The following is a 14,382-nucleotide window of genomic DNA, read 5'->3' on the forward strand; positions in this document are numbered from 1 at the left end:
AGGAAGCACACTCGCCACATGTTAGGCAGACACATAACCATCTCCCCTGGCCTGAGCTCAGGGAAAATAGTATGCTTTGGTTTTTATTAGGTGCTGAATTTGCACATCCTTGATTGGCTAGTCCTTTTGTCAGTTATGAAGCCATCTTGGGTACACAAAAACTGTAAACAAAAGGATTACATGAAAGATGGGAGGAGGGAATTTTTTTAAAAAAATCAGAGTTCAGTCCACAAGCTGTATGTATGTTGATTGAGAAATGCAGTTAGAGGAGAGCAGAGCTCATCCCCATCGTTGAAAATACCGTGTACACTCCTATTTCCTGATACACTGCTGTGTGAGTGTATCCCACTCATACTCACACTGAATAAATTTAATGATGTACAATCATTAGAAGTACGATCTAACACCTTTGATGCATATCCTTTGACACTAAGCATATAAGAAAGTCACGCTGAATCACTCCATGTTCTCTATGTTGTACAATAAATGGAGTGGAAATTGTCTGTGTGTCTTAAAGACTATTTTTCCTCCCATTAACACCAAAGATTAAAAACAGAAGCTTCACCTTCTTAACTCCAAAGACTAAGACAGAAGCTTCACCTTGACAAAGCACAATTTAATATAGATTGCCATGTTAAATATTACTGTGGGCATAAATTGAAAGCAAGGCCTAGTTTAAAAGGCCTGATCCTGGAAGGATTATCGGGTTCAGAAGATTCAACAAAATTGGCAGTTGCAAGAAAAAACAGTTCTGAGCCTTTAAAAAAAAAAGGAGGAACATTGGAAGCTGCCATATATCAAGTCAGACCATTCGTCCATCTAGCTCAGTATTGTCTACACAGCCTTGCAGTAGCTTGTCCAAGGTTGCAGGCAGGAGTCTCTCTCAGCCCTATCTGGAGATGCCAGGGAGGCAACTTGGAACCCTCTGCATGCAGATTCTCTTCCCAGAGCGGCCCCATCCCCTAAGGGAATATCTTACAATGCTCTCACATGTAGTTTCCCATTCAAAAGCAAACCAGGGCAGACCATGCTGAGCAAAGGGGAGAATTCATGCTTGCTACCACAAGACCAGCTCTCCTCCTTTTTAGAGATGAAAACTTTCAGTTAATGCTGAACTATGGTAAACACAGAGCACTTCAGTTAATAATGGATTGGTGGTTCCCTGTAACAATCACTGCTTTTTTGAAGGAAGAGGCTCATTTACTGTATGAAGTGAAGAAAGAAATGCCTATGAGATGATACTTCTTTCTATCATGCACTGCGCATAGTGCAAAACTGTAATACTCGTTGAGTGATATCCCTCTGCCAGGATATATAAAACGATCCATTTGGAAGTATGATTTGCATCTCTCCCTTTCTGCACTGAGAATGTCACTCTCAGTTCTGCTCATTGCATGCATGCCTCCAGCCTTGAATCCCTGCCTCCTTAACACAAAAGTATTGTCTAGATCTTTTGTGAGGGTCAAGGTATAGATTTTATTTAGCAGCAAACTAGTACATAAGCATATTATTCCAGAGAATCATCATCCATTCACCCACTCATTCCAGATTGGTGAGTATCCCAAATTGCCAAAAGATAGTAGACTCAACACTGGAGCCAAGGCTTCTGGAAGATACATTTCTGCTGCTCCAGGCAACTGGTTGTCTTCAGAGTGGAGATACTGAAGATTATTTACTTCCCTGATACTTATATACCTTTTTGCAAGTTATTGATTTGCTTGTGCATGAACTCTGTATGTGTTCACTTCATATTATCACTTGGGAAAGAGATTTCCCCAGCTTTCCATATCTACTCAATCTATTCTATGTCCTTGACCTGATGCCTCTTTTGTCCTTAGGTCACAGTCAACTGCTTGGAACTTCTCCTTAATCTTACACATATACATATATATTCCATTCCTTAATGCCATTTTCTTATTTAGACATGCTACTGATGTATATATGGTTTTATGTTAATGAGTTAATCACATTTGTGTGAATGAGTGAAACATTCTATATTTATTTATTTATTTATTTATTTATTAGATTTCTATACCGCCCTTCCAAAAATGGCTCAGAGTGGTTTACACAGAGAAATAACAATAAATAATTGTCTATGCAGAATTACCTCCCATCTTTTCTTCTCTGCACATGCTCAAAGATAGCTTCTTATAGCATCTGTCTTACATCCACCATTCCTCTAGTCAGCGCAGCATCTTTTATTTTATTTATTATATTTGCATACTGCTCAACTAATCAAAGTCCTCAAAGTGGTTTACAAAATCCTTTTTCATGGGAAACATTTTTTTGCATACCTACCATATGATCTTTGGCTATACAAAGTTCATTCTGTCATCTGCTATTGCATAATGTTGACTATGTTACCTAATACAGTTTATGGAGTATTATACATATGTATGACATCCTTGCCCCCACCTCTCCCTCATCTTGAAGCAATAATTCCAAACCATGCACACACATAGGTTTTAGTGGTTGTCCCTTTAAAGTACACCCAAGCAGTGACTGGGAAAGGGTTGGGCCTCACATGTTCTTTAAAGACATACATGGAAAAATGCATATGTGCACTTTCACATCTAACATGGTTGGTGTGCAGTTTGTATCTTGGTATCCTTGTAAAACAGCCACAAAACCTGGCTTGCAATGTGGAAGCATAGGGTAATGATTGAGGACACATCCAGTAGACACAAAATAAGTGTGAGGCTGAATGGATCTCAAAGTGGAAATATCTGAGCTCCTTACATCAACCCTAGGACATGACCCAGCATCCTCTACAAAGTCCTGGGTTTGCTTGGCCAACACACATGAGTTCCTCAGCAAGTGTGTCTCCAGCAGAACATCCCTCCAGTGGCTGTTGCTGGTGTCTCTCTTATGTTACTTTTTAAGGTTGTGAACGCTTTGTGGACAGGGAGCCATTCTATCTATCTATCTGGTTGGTTGGTTGGTTTATATCTATGTAAACCCCTTTGGGAACTTTTGTTGAAAAGCGGTATGTAAATATTCATCGTATTCGTGAGTCAATATGGAAGGGATTTCCTGAACATACCAAGTTTAAACTGCTGTCTCAGAGCACAGTTGTTTCATGTTCTGTTCTTTTTGAAATCTCAATCTGTCAGCTTTACGTTTCGCCTTAGAGAATCAGCCTGTATTCATAGGTGCTGAACCCCTGAGCCATCAAATGGGGAAAAACATGTCCATGTCTCTGAACTCTGCTCTCAGGATCACAGGACTTTCAAAGTCTGCTGTCTGTTCCCTCCAATTATCTGAAGTTTTCTGCTGTTCCTTTCGCCTTCTCTATAACCTGCCTTGCAATGTGTTATTTTTAATTTGCCTTTTATCACTTGAGCTTCAGAGCTCTGATTGCTTTTGTGTTTCTTTAGAAGCCAACCACATGAGAGTGGCCCAGTGCCTAGACAAACAAGACAGAATGTGTGGCTATAAATAAGTGAGGGCTATTTAGCAAACATTTTTATCATTACTGGAGCATGTGCAGGTCTCAGGGCATGGTCTGAGGGCACAGGTAGGTCTTGGTTTGGTCAATGCTTGGATAGGTTGCTGCCTTGAAACCCCATGTACGCCATGAATGCCCATGCTCATAGTCTGGTCATGACATAGGAACATAAGAAACTGCCTTCTATCAAGTCAGACTATTGCTCCATCTAGCTCAGTATTTTCTACACTGACTGGCACCAGCTCTCCAAGGCTACAGGCTGGAGTCTCTCCCAGCCCTACCTGAGATGCCAGGAAATGAACCTGGGACCTTCTGCATGCAAACATGCAGATGCTTTTCCACTGAGCAATGGCCACATCCTCTAAGTAGGGTATCTTACAGCACTCACATGTAGTCTCCCATCCAAAAGCAAATCAAAGCAGAACCTGCTTAGCTAGGGGGGCATTCCATGCTTACTATGACAAGGCCATCTCCCCTCCCCTATTTGCATTTGAATTCTAAACTCTGCCGCCTTCTGCAAACCTACGATAATGATCATTCTGCTGTTTATATTATACCCTGCTCATATGATGAAAGAGGGGATATTGTAGTAGGCTCCACAGACATACCAGTGCTGAAGGGCTGATGACTGCATGATGCTTGGATGGGCCTGTTCCTACAAACCCACTCTCTCCATCCTGTATTCAGAGTCCCCTGTTCATAGTGTTAATAGGGCTAAATCATTATAAGGTGAAACATTAGTCAAGAGACTACTCTAGATTCCTGGTTATGTTAAAAGGATAAATCAGTCAGAGGTTGACATAATTTGAAAAGCTTTTATTTAATTGTAAAAGATTATGTTAAATGCTTTCAATCTAGAAGCAATGTATTTATTCTTATTTATTTAATTCTAGCCTGCCCCATCCTAAGCACTCAGGGTAAGTAACAATCTGTTCATTATTCTGTCTTTGGACACCAAAAGCCAGCTTTAATGGAAGTAACAACCTATACATAAATAAAAGGGAACAACATGGCACACTCTATGACATTGCTTTGTAAATGAAAAATGGGATTGCAGGTGACTAAGGGCCAGACTGCATATTACATGCAAATGTGCATAACTGAACCTCAATAGCCGGCTAATTGTTACTGACTTTGCTAACTCGGCAAAGAGGCACCTTTTACTGTGGTGATTCTCTTTATTTAGCAGGGGGAGAGTAACTGGCTCTATCCAACCCCAGCACAGTACCTCCAGTGACTCTTGCTGGTGTCTATCTTATGTTCCTTTTAGATTGTGAGCCCTTTGGAGACAGGGAGCCAACTTATTTATTTTTTATTTCTCTGTGTAAACAACCCTGAGCCATTTTTTGGAAGGGCAGTATAGAAATCGAATGAATGAATGAAAACAACAACAACAACCACCGCCCTGTTTTTCCAGGAAAGGCCGCTTCAAGAGTAAGTGGTTTGGGCCAGAAGAAGACATGCTTAACCCTTTCCTCCACTTATTGCTTCTCTGTTCCAAATTGTCCCCTTTCAAAATGACCTTTCCTGAAATAAAATGGTTCTTGAAATAAAATGTAAATACTATTTGCATGTGCTGTGTTGTTTGACTCTAATTTAGCTCGTAAATAATAGAATCCCAACTTAATCAAATCTTTCACAACGATTAGATTTTATTATAAAGTACAAGTCTTCATGTTGAGTGTATACCTTGCGCTCCACAGTAAACATGTGATGGATGAAAGAGGTGAAGGAAACTTGCATGCTTCTTTGCTACACATCAAATGGATCACCAGCTAAGTAAGTGGCTTATCTGGGCCTCACTCGAGTGCAATATTGACAAGTGTTTGGGCTGTGGAGAGTGTGGTGCCACCAGGAGTGTATTTGATTTGCTGCCCTCCTCCCCCTTCTGTCATCAGGCCTGACAGGACTCTGCTGCTTGCTCCTGCAGGTATAAAGGAAGGGTGGGACAGCTGAGGTTGCGCCTGAGCACCACACCAAGTATGATGCTAAGTGTGCACTTGGCATTGCACTTGGACCCCCCCCCCATTATTAACTTTGTGTGGAGGAACTTGAAGAAACAGGTGTGGTGAAGTCTATTACTACCTCTGCTACCTGAGAAAGCTGCTGCTTCCAGTGGAGAGGATACACAAGAAAACTGGAAAGTGCACCAAATCTCATATAGCCCAAGACCTGTCAAGAGGAAGTGACAGGGGCCTTGCAGCCATTGAGCAAACTGGTTCCAAGAACCCAGGTTGCCATGCCCCAGTGGTTGTGCCTGGTGCTCCAGCCACACCCTTACATCTGATGTCAGCACAGGAGGTGTGGCCATATTAGCAAAAGGGGCCACACACCCCATTGAGGAGTAAAATTTGGCCAGCACCTCATTTTCAGCATTGCCAGGATGGCTTCTCCCTGCTAGCAAAAGCAGGGAGAGGTATTCCTGGCCAGGCTGGGAAACCCAGTATGTGGCTCCCTTTTGGTAAGTTTCAGCCAGCAGTGGGCTCCCAGCCTGTCCGGGAATGACTCTCCCTGCTTTTGCAAGGTAGAAGCCATCCTGGCCATGCGGCAAATGTGGCACTGGTCAAATTTTACTTGCACATGGGGCACGCGGCCCTGTGTGCTGTCATGGCCATGCCCCCTGTGTCTGATGTCAGAAGCAGCGGCCTGACATGAGACTCAGGGGGTGTGGCAGAGGCTGCTGGTGGCAGGCTGGATGAGGGCTGCCGGCATCCTCGCTGCGCAACTGGGAAGTGGGCAACACCTTTGTGAAATTCAGCATAGTTCTTGGGACTCATTTGATATTGAGGCGCTTCACACAATTAGTGTGAAGCACTAGGAGGGTTTGTGTGGGGAGATTGGCTGCCCAGATGAGCGATTGCTCCAGTCGGGTGCTCCCGCACCTGGCTGCAACTCCATTGGGAGCTCTAGGGGTCAGGGGAAATGGAGCACTGATGCACGGTGCCCCAAGGCCCAGGAAGGAACCATGTGAGTGCTCTCTGCCTTTCTGGGCTCCTCTCCCCTCACCCCAAGTGTGCCAGCTGCATTTGACACACGAGCAGAAAAACAAGGTTAATGGAGCACTCTGTTAACCTCATTTAAGAGCAGGGATTGTCAGGCGGGCTAACTGCCATGGAGCCAACGGACTGTCCTATGGGCCCGGTGGTTCCAACGATGACTGAAAACCAGGCTGGGCTCCTCTAGCCCAGTTTTCAGTGATTGTCAGCATAGCTTCATTGTGTTTTTCAGTAGACTTTGTTAACAGGACTTTAACTATGGTATTAAACTGATAAACCTATAAATCAATGGTGATGTGATAGAGGCATCCCACTCCAAGGCTGATAGGTCCTCTACTGTCAGGGAGAATGAAGGTCTCGGGGAAGGAGGACATCGGTCTGAGGAAGAGGGAAATGCTCCTTTAGAAGGGATCCCTTCAATGGATGATAAGCCCATATCCTCTCACACAGGGGATACTCCTCCGGGGGGTGGGGGCCTCCTTGTAGTGGGTGATCATTAGAGGTATAGAGAGATGGGTTTGTGACCCACGTGTGGACTGCATGGTGACTTGCCTGCCTGGTGTGAAGCTTGCAGACATCACACAGCATCTAGATACGCTGTTAGGCAGTGCTGGGGAGGAGCCAGCTGTTGTGGTGCATGTCGGTACCAACAATGTGGGTAAATGTAGTCGGGAGGTCCTGGAAGCCAAGTTTAGGCTAATAGGTAGCATATTGAAGTCCAGGAACCCAAAGGTTATCAGGAATGCTACCTGTTCCACGTGCAGGTACAGTGAGATAGGCTGAAGGGTCTCAATGCGTGGATGAGACGTTGGTGCCGGGAGAGCGGTTTAGATTTGTTAGGCACTGGGATACATTTTGGGGCAAGCAAAGTCTGTACAAAAGGGACAGGCTGTACTTGAACCAAGATGGAACCAGACTGCTGGCGCTTAAAATCAAAAAGGTTGCAGAGCAGCTTTTAAAATGAAGCCTGGAGAATAGCCGACAGGAGCTGGGCAGTATCCAGTTCAGCAAATGCCGTCCTTTAAAGTACAATGGTGCAAAGGTTTCAGATAAGATAGAAGGGGACAGAGCAGAACCACATAAAGAGCATACAGAAGGCTGTGCCAGCTGATCAAAGAATCAAAAGAAAGATAGCATACACCAAGGAAGAGATCCAGCATATAGGTGCTTATATGCCAGTGCCAGAAGCCACCGAGCCAAGATGGGTGAGCTGGAGTGCTTGGTTGCTAACACAGAAATAGATATAGTGGGCATAACAGAAACATGGTGGAACAGTGGAAACCAGTGGGACACTGTTATCCCTGGATATAAACTCTATAGAAAGGACAGGGAGGGGTGCCTTGGAGGTGGAGTAGCACTGTATGTTAAAGAAGGGATAGAATCTAACAAGGTAGAAAACCTAGGTGGACAGGAGTCCTCCACAGAAACCCTGTGGGTGACAATACAAGGCATGAAAGGAAATGTGCTACTGGGGACATGCTATCGCCCTCCGGATCAAAACGCTGACAGTGACCGGGAGTTGCAGCAGGAAATCAGGGAGATGTCAAGGAGAGGCAGAGCAGTAATAATGGATGACTTCAATTAACCACATACAGACTGGGTAAATTCAGGTAATGACAAAGAGGTCAAATTTCTAGATATGCTGAATGACTGTTCCCTAGAAAAGTTGGTCTTGGAACCAACCAGAGAGAAGGCGGCCTTAGAATTAATTATCAGTGGCACCCAGGACCTGGTGTGTGATGTCAGTGTCATCGACCCTATAGGAAACAATGACCATAGTGCCATCAAATTCAGCATACACGCGGGGAGAGAATCACCAAGGAAGTCTAACACAGACACTTTGAATTTCAGAAGAGGAAGCGTCTCCAAAATGAGGAGTATGGTGAAAAGAAAGCTGAAAGGCAAAATCAGGAGAGCCACTTCACTCCAGATTGCATGGAGTTTATTCAAAACCACAATACTAGAAGCCCAGTTAGATTGTACACCCAAAAGGAGGAAAGGTACCACTAAATCCAGGAGAATGCCAGCATGGCTAACAGGTACTGTCAAGGAAGCTATAAAAGGGAAGAAGACTTCCTTCTGAAATTGGAAGGCCTCCCCAAATGAAGAGAACAGAAAGGAACACAAACTCTGGCAAAAGAAATGCAAGGTGACAATAAGAGAGGCAAAAAGAGAGTTTGAGGAACATTTAAAAAGCATCAAGGGGAATAACAAAAACTTCTTTAAATACATCAGAAGTAGGAAACCTGCCAGGGAGGCAGTTAGACTGTTAGATGATGAGGGAGTGAAAGGGATTATTAAAGAGGATATAGAGGTTGCAGAGAAGCTAAGTGAGTTCTTTGCATCCGTCTTCACGGCAGAGGATACTGAGCATATACCTGTTCCTGAACCAAGCTTTTCGGGGTTGGAGGCTAAAGAACTGAGTCAGATAGGAGATGGTGTTCTAAACTGTTTGGGAAAACTGAAAACTAGCAAATTGCCAGGGCCAGATGGCATCCATCTAAGAGAGCTCAAAGAACTCAAATGTGAAATTACTGACCTCCTTGCTAAAATATATAACTTATCCCTCCAATCAGGCTCTGTACCAGAGGACTAGAAAGTAGCAAATATAACACCGATTTTCAAAAAGGGATCCAGGGGCAATCCGGGAAATTACAGGCCGGTTAGCTTTGATGGAAAGGAAGTATAAAGTGATGCACATTGGGATGAAAAACCCCAACATCAAGTATACGCTGATGGGATCTGAGCTGTTGGTGAATGACCAGAAGAGGGACCTTGGGTCATGGTGGACAGCTCGTTGCAAGTGTCAACTCAATGTGCGGCAGCTGTGGAAAAGGCCAATTCCATGCTAGGGATCATTAGGAAGGGGATTGAAAACAAAACTGCTAATATTATAATGCCCTTATACAAAACTATGGTGTGGCCACACCTGTAGTACTATGTACAATTCTGGTCACCACATCTGAAAAAGGACATTGTAGGCCTGGAAAAGGTGCAGAAAAGTGCAACCAAGATGATCAGGGGTCTAGAGCACCTCTCTTATTAGGCAAGGCTACAACACCTGGGGCTATTTAGTTTAGAAAAAAGACAACTGTGGGCAGACATGATAGAAGTCTATAAAATCATGCATGGTGTGGAGAAAGTGGATAGAGAGAAATTCTTCTCCCTCTCACATAACACTAGAACCAGGAGTCATCCCATGAACTTGATTGCCAGGAAATTTAGGATCAGCAAACAGAAGTATTTTTTCACATAACACATAATCAACTTTTGGAATTCTCTGCCACAAGATGTGGAGACAGCCAACAGCCTGCATGGCTTTAAGAGGGGTTTGGATAACTTCATGGAGGATAGGTCTATCAGCGACTACTAGTCGGAGGACTATAGGCCACCTCTAGCCTCAAAGGCAGGATGCCTCTGAGTACCAGTTGCAGGGCAGTAGCAGCAGGAAAGAGGGCATACCCTCAACTCCTGCCTGTAGGCTTCCAGCGGCATCTGTTTGACCACTGTGTGAAACAGGATGCTGGACTAGATGGGCCTTGGGCCTGATCCAGCAGGGCTGTTCTTATGTTCCTATGTTCTTATGTGATGGTATCAAATGTTGTTTTTTATGCACCCAAAAGACAACCACGCCAATTAAAGTTACTCAATCTTTTACATTGGGGGGTAGAGGCAAGGGGAATGGAAATGGGATCCCTACCCTTGTGTCCACCTTTCGACTGGTCTGTGGATTTTAAAAATAGTCACCAAGAGCTAAATCTAGAGGGGTCAGCCTTAAATTTGGTCTTGTAATTTGGCCTCTGCTTTGGCACAAAGTCCATGCCCCAGAAAAAGGAATACATGCCCCAGAAAAAGATAAACTCTTGGAAGACATGATAGAGAAACAGCTAACTGAGTTGGACTGCACTCCGCTTACCTAAAGAAAAGAGGATATCATTGACAAAAGAGAAGCCAATCATCTGGCAGATTCAAATTATAAGAGTTGGTTTGGAGTAGTATTCAGTGACCTGGAGTGTATCAAAACTTTCCTATCGAAGTGTAATGGACTGTTAACAATTTTGGTCGAAACCTTTAAAAACCTCAGCATGGCTTGCAAATCGGCTACCACAGAGGTGGATGTTCCTAGTAATGTGTTCTTAGGGAAAAATCTGCAAGCAGCTAAAATCAAGTGCAAGAAAGTTGTGGGTAGGACGGTGAAGGATAGTATCAAGGCAAAGAAGAGAATATATATTAAATCTACAGACAAGAAAAACAAAGTATTTTAAACATCTAAGAAAATGAGGCGCTTCACACAACACGTGTGAAGTGCCTGATGGGGTTCTGCAGGGACAGCAGCCCTGCTCTCCTCGTAGACGAGCAGCCACTTGTAGCTGGGCAGCCATATTGGCCGCCCACATGACTGCCTGCTCCGTCATGGAGCTGGCGAGGGCTGCAGGGATTGGGGGCTGCAGGGATCGGGGCCCACGCAGCTTCTGGAATTTTCAGGATGCCCCATGTGAGCGTGCAGGGCATCCTGGAGAGATCCCCGAGTTCGGGAGTCTACTTGTGTGTCGCCACGTGCTGCAGTGACACACGGGCACAAGAACAAGGTTAACTGAGCGATCGCTCTGTTAAACTCATTTAAGGGGAGGGGGATTTATCATGGCTAGCTGCCGGGAGCAACGTGGCTCCAGTTGCAGCACACAATCACCCCAAAGCAAGCTGGGCTCCCTTAGCCTGCTTTTGGTTGACCGTGGGAATAGCCTCAAATAATTTAAAGTATTTTTTTGATCTGTTAGAGGCAGATACTAATACTGGTGGCCAGAATTCTGCTCTGAAAACAAACATGTTTTCAAACATGGCCCCCAAAAATATGGTTCAGGAGATTGACAAGCAAGATTTTGAGATGATCATTCCGGTAGAAACAGAAAATTTAAGATCCAGACCATAAACAGAACCAGAACCTGTTGTGTTGGGTCCCTCTTGTGAAGACAGCTGGAATTTGATACTGCTAACTAAGCAAAGATACTCCTTTTAAAGTGGCAATTCTCTTATATTTACCAGGGGGAGAACAACTGGCTCTATCCAACCCCAGCACAGCATCCCTCCAGTGGCTGTTGTTGGTACTGCCTTATGTGTTTTTTTAGAATGTGAGTCCTTTGGGGACAGGGAGCCATTTTATTTACGTATTATTTATTTTTCTACGTAAACCACTTTGAGAATTTTGGTTGAAGAGTGGTATAAAGATATCAGTAGCAGTGGTGGTGGTAGTAGTAGTAGTAGTACCACCAGCAGCAGCAGTAGTACTTATAAATTAATTTTAATTAACTTTTAATTATATTTATATTTAATTATATTTAGGATAAAGGGATTACTCACAAAGTGGAATGTAAATTGCATTTTTTTACAGATCTTAGACACAGTTTTGGCTGGGCACTTCTCTGTAACTGATCTTAGATCATTATAATATATTATAATGGAATTAGTGCCCATGCAGTGGTTACTTTCAGTGTCTGGGTAAAAGCTGGATTCCTATATGGAAGAAGATTTTCATTGTTTGACAATGATTTAGTTGTGTTCAGTTTTTGAGAACTTGGCTCCTCTTACCCAATATGTGGGTAAAAGCCCCCAAAGAGTCTTTGAAGGTTGCAGTTAGCAAAGAATTTCTGTTTCCCCTCACTCCTGGAGAAATAAGATCTGAACTTGGTAAATTCATGCCATAAACTCTTTCAACATTTTTCGGCAAGGGATGGAATCGAAGAGATTCAGCCAGAAGAATAAGCTCTTCTAGATTATTTCTATGCACTGCCTATAAAAGTAAAAAATGACATTATACGGAAACTCAAAATTTGAGGGAACACTTGCTATATGTTCAGGATTTGAGTGCTCTTGAGACAGAAGAGCAGACCAAGGCATTGGATGAAGGCACACTGCAAAGGAGAGAGAGCAAGGTTTTCTTTATGGATAAAAGGTGGCAGTGGATGGAAAATATGCTTAAGGATGGTTGGTTATTTGGTGATATTGACCAGAATAATGCTGCTACTAACCTGCCAGGAAAGGAAATAAAAACAGAATAACTCACTTTTTACAGTCTCTTCAGATTGCCTTGATATCCCAGCAGTGTCCCAATTTCCAAGTTATTCAAGGCTGAGATCTATAGATCTGCTTGAAACAAGTACACAGATAGAGAAATATCATTCAAATTTTGTGAATGCAGAGAGTCTAGGTATTCCTAGGTATGAGGGTGTGGGCCCAGGGGAACGAGAAGACAATCAGGTGCATCAGGGACAGGTAAACTTTCATTTGAATTGACATTATGAGCCCAAGAATCCACATTTAATGGGCTCTCCTGCAGCTGATCACTCAGAAAGCAAAATAAATAGCTGGCAAAAAGCTGATAGGTATGCTCTCATGGAAATGTGCAGGGTGGAGGGCTAAAGTTCATGAAAACTATTTGATCAAGTATTTGTCTAATTATGCAGTAATAGCTGTACATGAAACCTGGCTTACAGGAAAAGATACTGATGTGAGTTTGCCTGCGTTTAGGAGCTGGAGTAAGGCAGCCTGGAGAGTAAAGGATAGAGGTAGACCTATCGGTGAGTTAGTATTCTTTGCTAAAGGAGAGCTTGGTTGGCCAGGAGAATTGCTGGAACTTTGTCCACAGTCTCCTAACCTTTTGGCAGTAAAATTTAATGCATGAGGTTTAGTGATTGATTGCTTATTTGTTTGTTTGTTTATTACATTTCTAGACTGCCCCATCCAAAGGCTCTGGGACCACAACAAGTTTAAAAAACACAAAAACAAACACCATTTAAAACACACTGCTTAAAATAATATAAAAACAAATTTAAAAGAGTTGGGAACCATTTGAAACCAATTAAAAATACTTAAAAACATTTTTAAAAGCTTGGAAGGCCAGGCCAAACAAGTAAGTCTTTAGAGCTCTCTTAAAGGCAAACAACGAGCCTAAACAATGGATATCTGCCAGGAGTGCATTCCAAAGGCCAGGATCAGTTACAGAGAAAGCCCAGCTCCAAGCTACTACCAGATAAAAGTGCTCCTGGCCATAGCCTTCACCTGAGATACCAAGGTGAGGCCTGGATCCAAGAGCACTCCCAAGCTGCGTACCTGTTCCTTCTGGGATAGTGTAACCCCATCCAGCACAGGAAGATCTAACTCATCCCTCAAATTCCTATCCCCCACAATGAGCACCTCCATCTTGCTTGGATTCAACTTCAATTTGTTATCCCTCATCCTGCACATTACTGCCTGTTGGTAGGCATTTAGGGAATGAATGACATTTCCTGATTATTATGACAAGGAGAAATAGATTTGGGTTTCATCAATGTACTGATAACACCCTGCACTAAATCTCCTGATGACCTCACCCAACAGTTTCATGTAGATGTTGAAAAGCATTGGTAACAGAATTGAGCCCTGAGGGACTCCATATAATAGCTCCCATTTTGAAGAGCAACCATCACCAAGCTCCACCATCTGGAATATGCCTGAGAGATAGGAGCAGCACCACTGCAAAGCAGTGGCTCCTATCCCCAACTCCCCCGGAGATCCGGAAGGATACCATGGTCAATGATATTGAATGCTGCTGAGAGATCCAAAAGAACCAACATAGTCACATTCGCTCTGTTGATTCCCTGGTAAAGAACATCCATCAGGCCAAACAAAGCAGACTCAACCCCATAGCCTGCTCTAAAGCCAGTTTGAAATGGGTCTAGATAATCACTTTCCTCCAAAACTGCCTGGAGCTGGTTAGCCACCATTCTTTCAATCACCTTGCCCAACCATGGGAGATTGGAGAGCAGCCTCCAATTATCTTTCTAAATGTCAACATTCACCCATTATCGCCTAGGTACTGCACCTCTGATATATGGCTGACTTTGGGACATGTTTTGGAGGAGTTATGCTTAAATTTCCCAAAGTCTCTAATAATTGTGCTAG

The 14,382-nt window shown here is 43.4% G+C and overlaps 1 protein-coding gene across 7 annotated transcripts in view; it reads right to left on the bottom strand.

Moving 5' to 3' along the window:
- Nucleotides 1–14,382, bottom strand: part of CDH18 (cadherin 18) — an 896,981-nt gene that overhangs the window by 393,966 nt on the left and 488,633 nt on the right. For 4 of the 7 annotated variants that reach the window (XM_053243962.1, XM_053243956.1, XM_053243961.1 and 1 more), the window contains one exon: nucleotides 12,506–12,585. The exons of 2 other annotated variants lie outside the window; for them this stretch is intronic. The gene's annotated coding sequence lies outside the window, so the exon portion shown is untranslated. Of the gene's footprint in view, nucleotides 1–12,505; nucleotides 12,589–14,382 lie in introns of all 7 variants that reach the window. One more of the 7 variants, XM_053243958.1, reaches the window with a different exon arrangement.

The sequence above is a fragment of the Hemicordylus capensis genome, chromosome 4 (assembly GCF_027244095.1).
Source record: "Hemicordylus capensis ecotype Gifberg chromosome 4, rHemCap1.1.pri, whole genome shotgun sequence".
Taxonomy (NCBI): Eukaryota; Metazoa; Chordata; class Lepidosauria; order Squamata; family Cordylidae; genus Hemicordylus; species Hemicordylus capensis.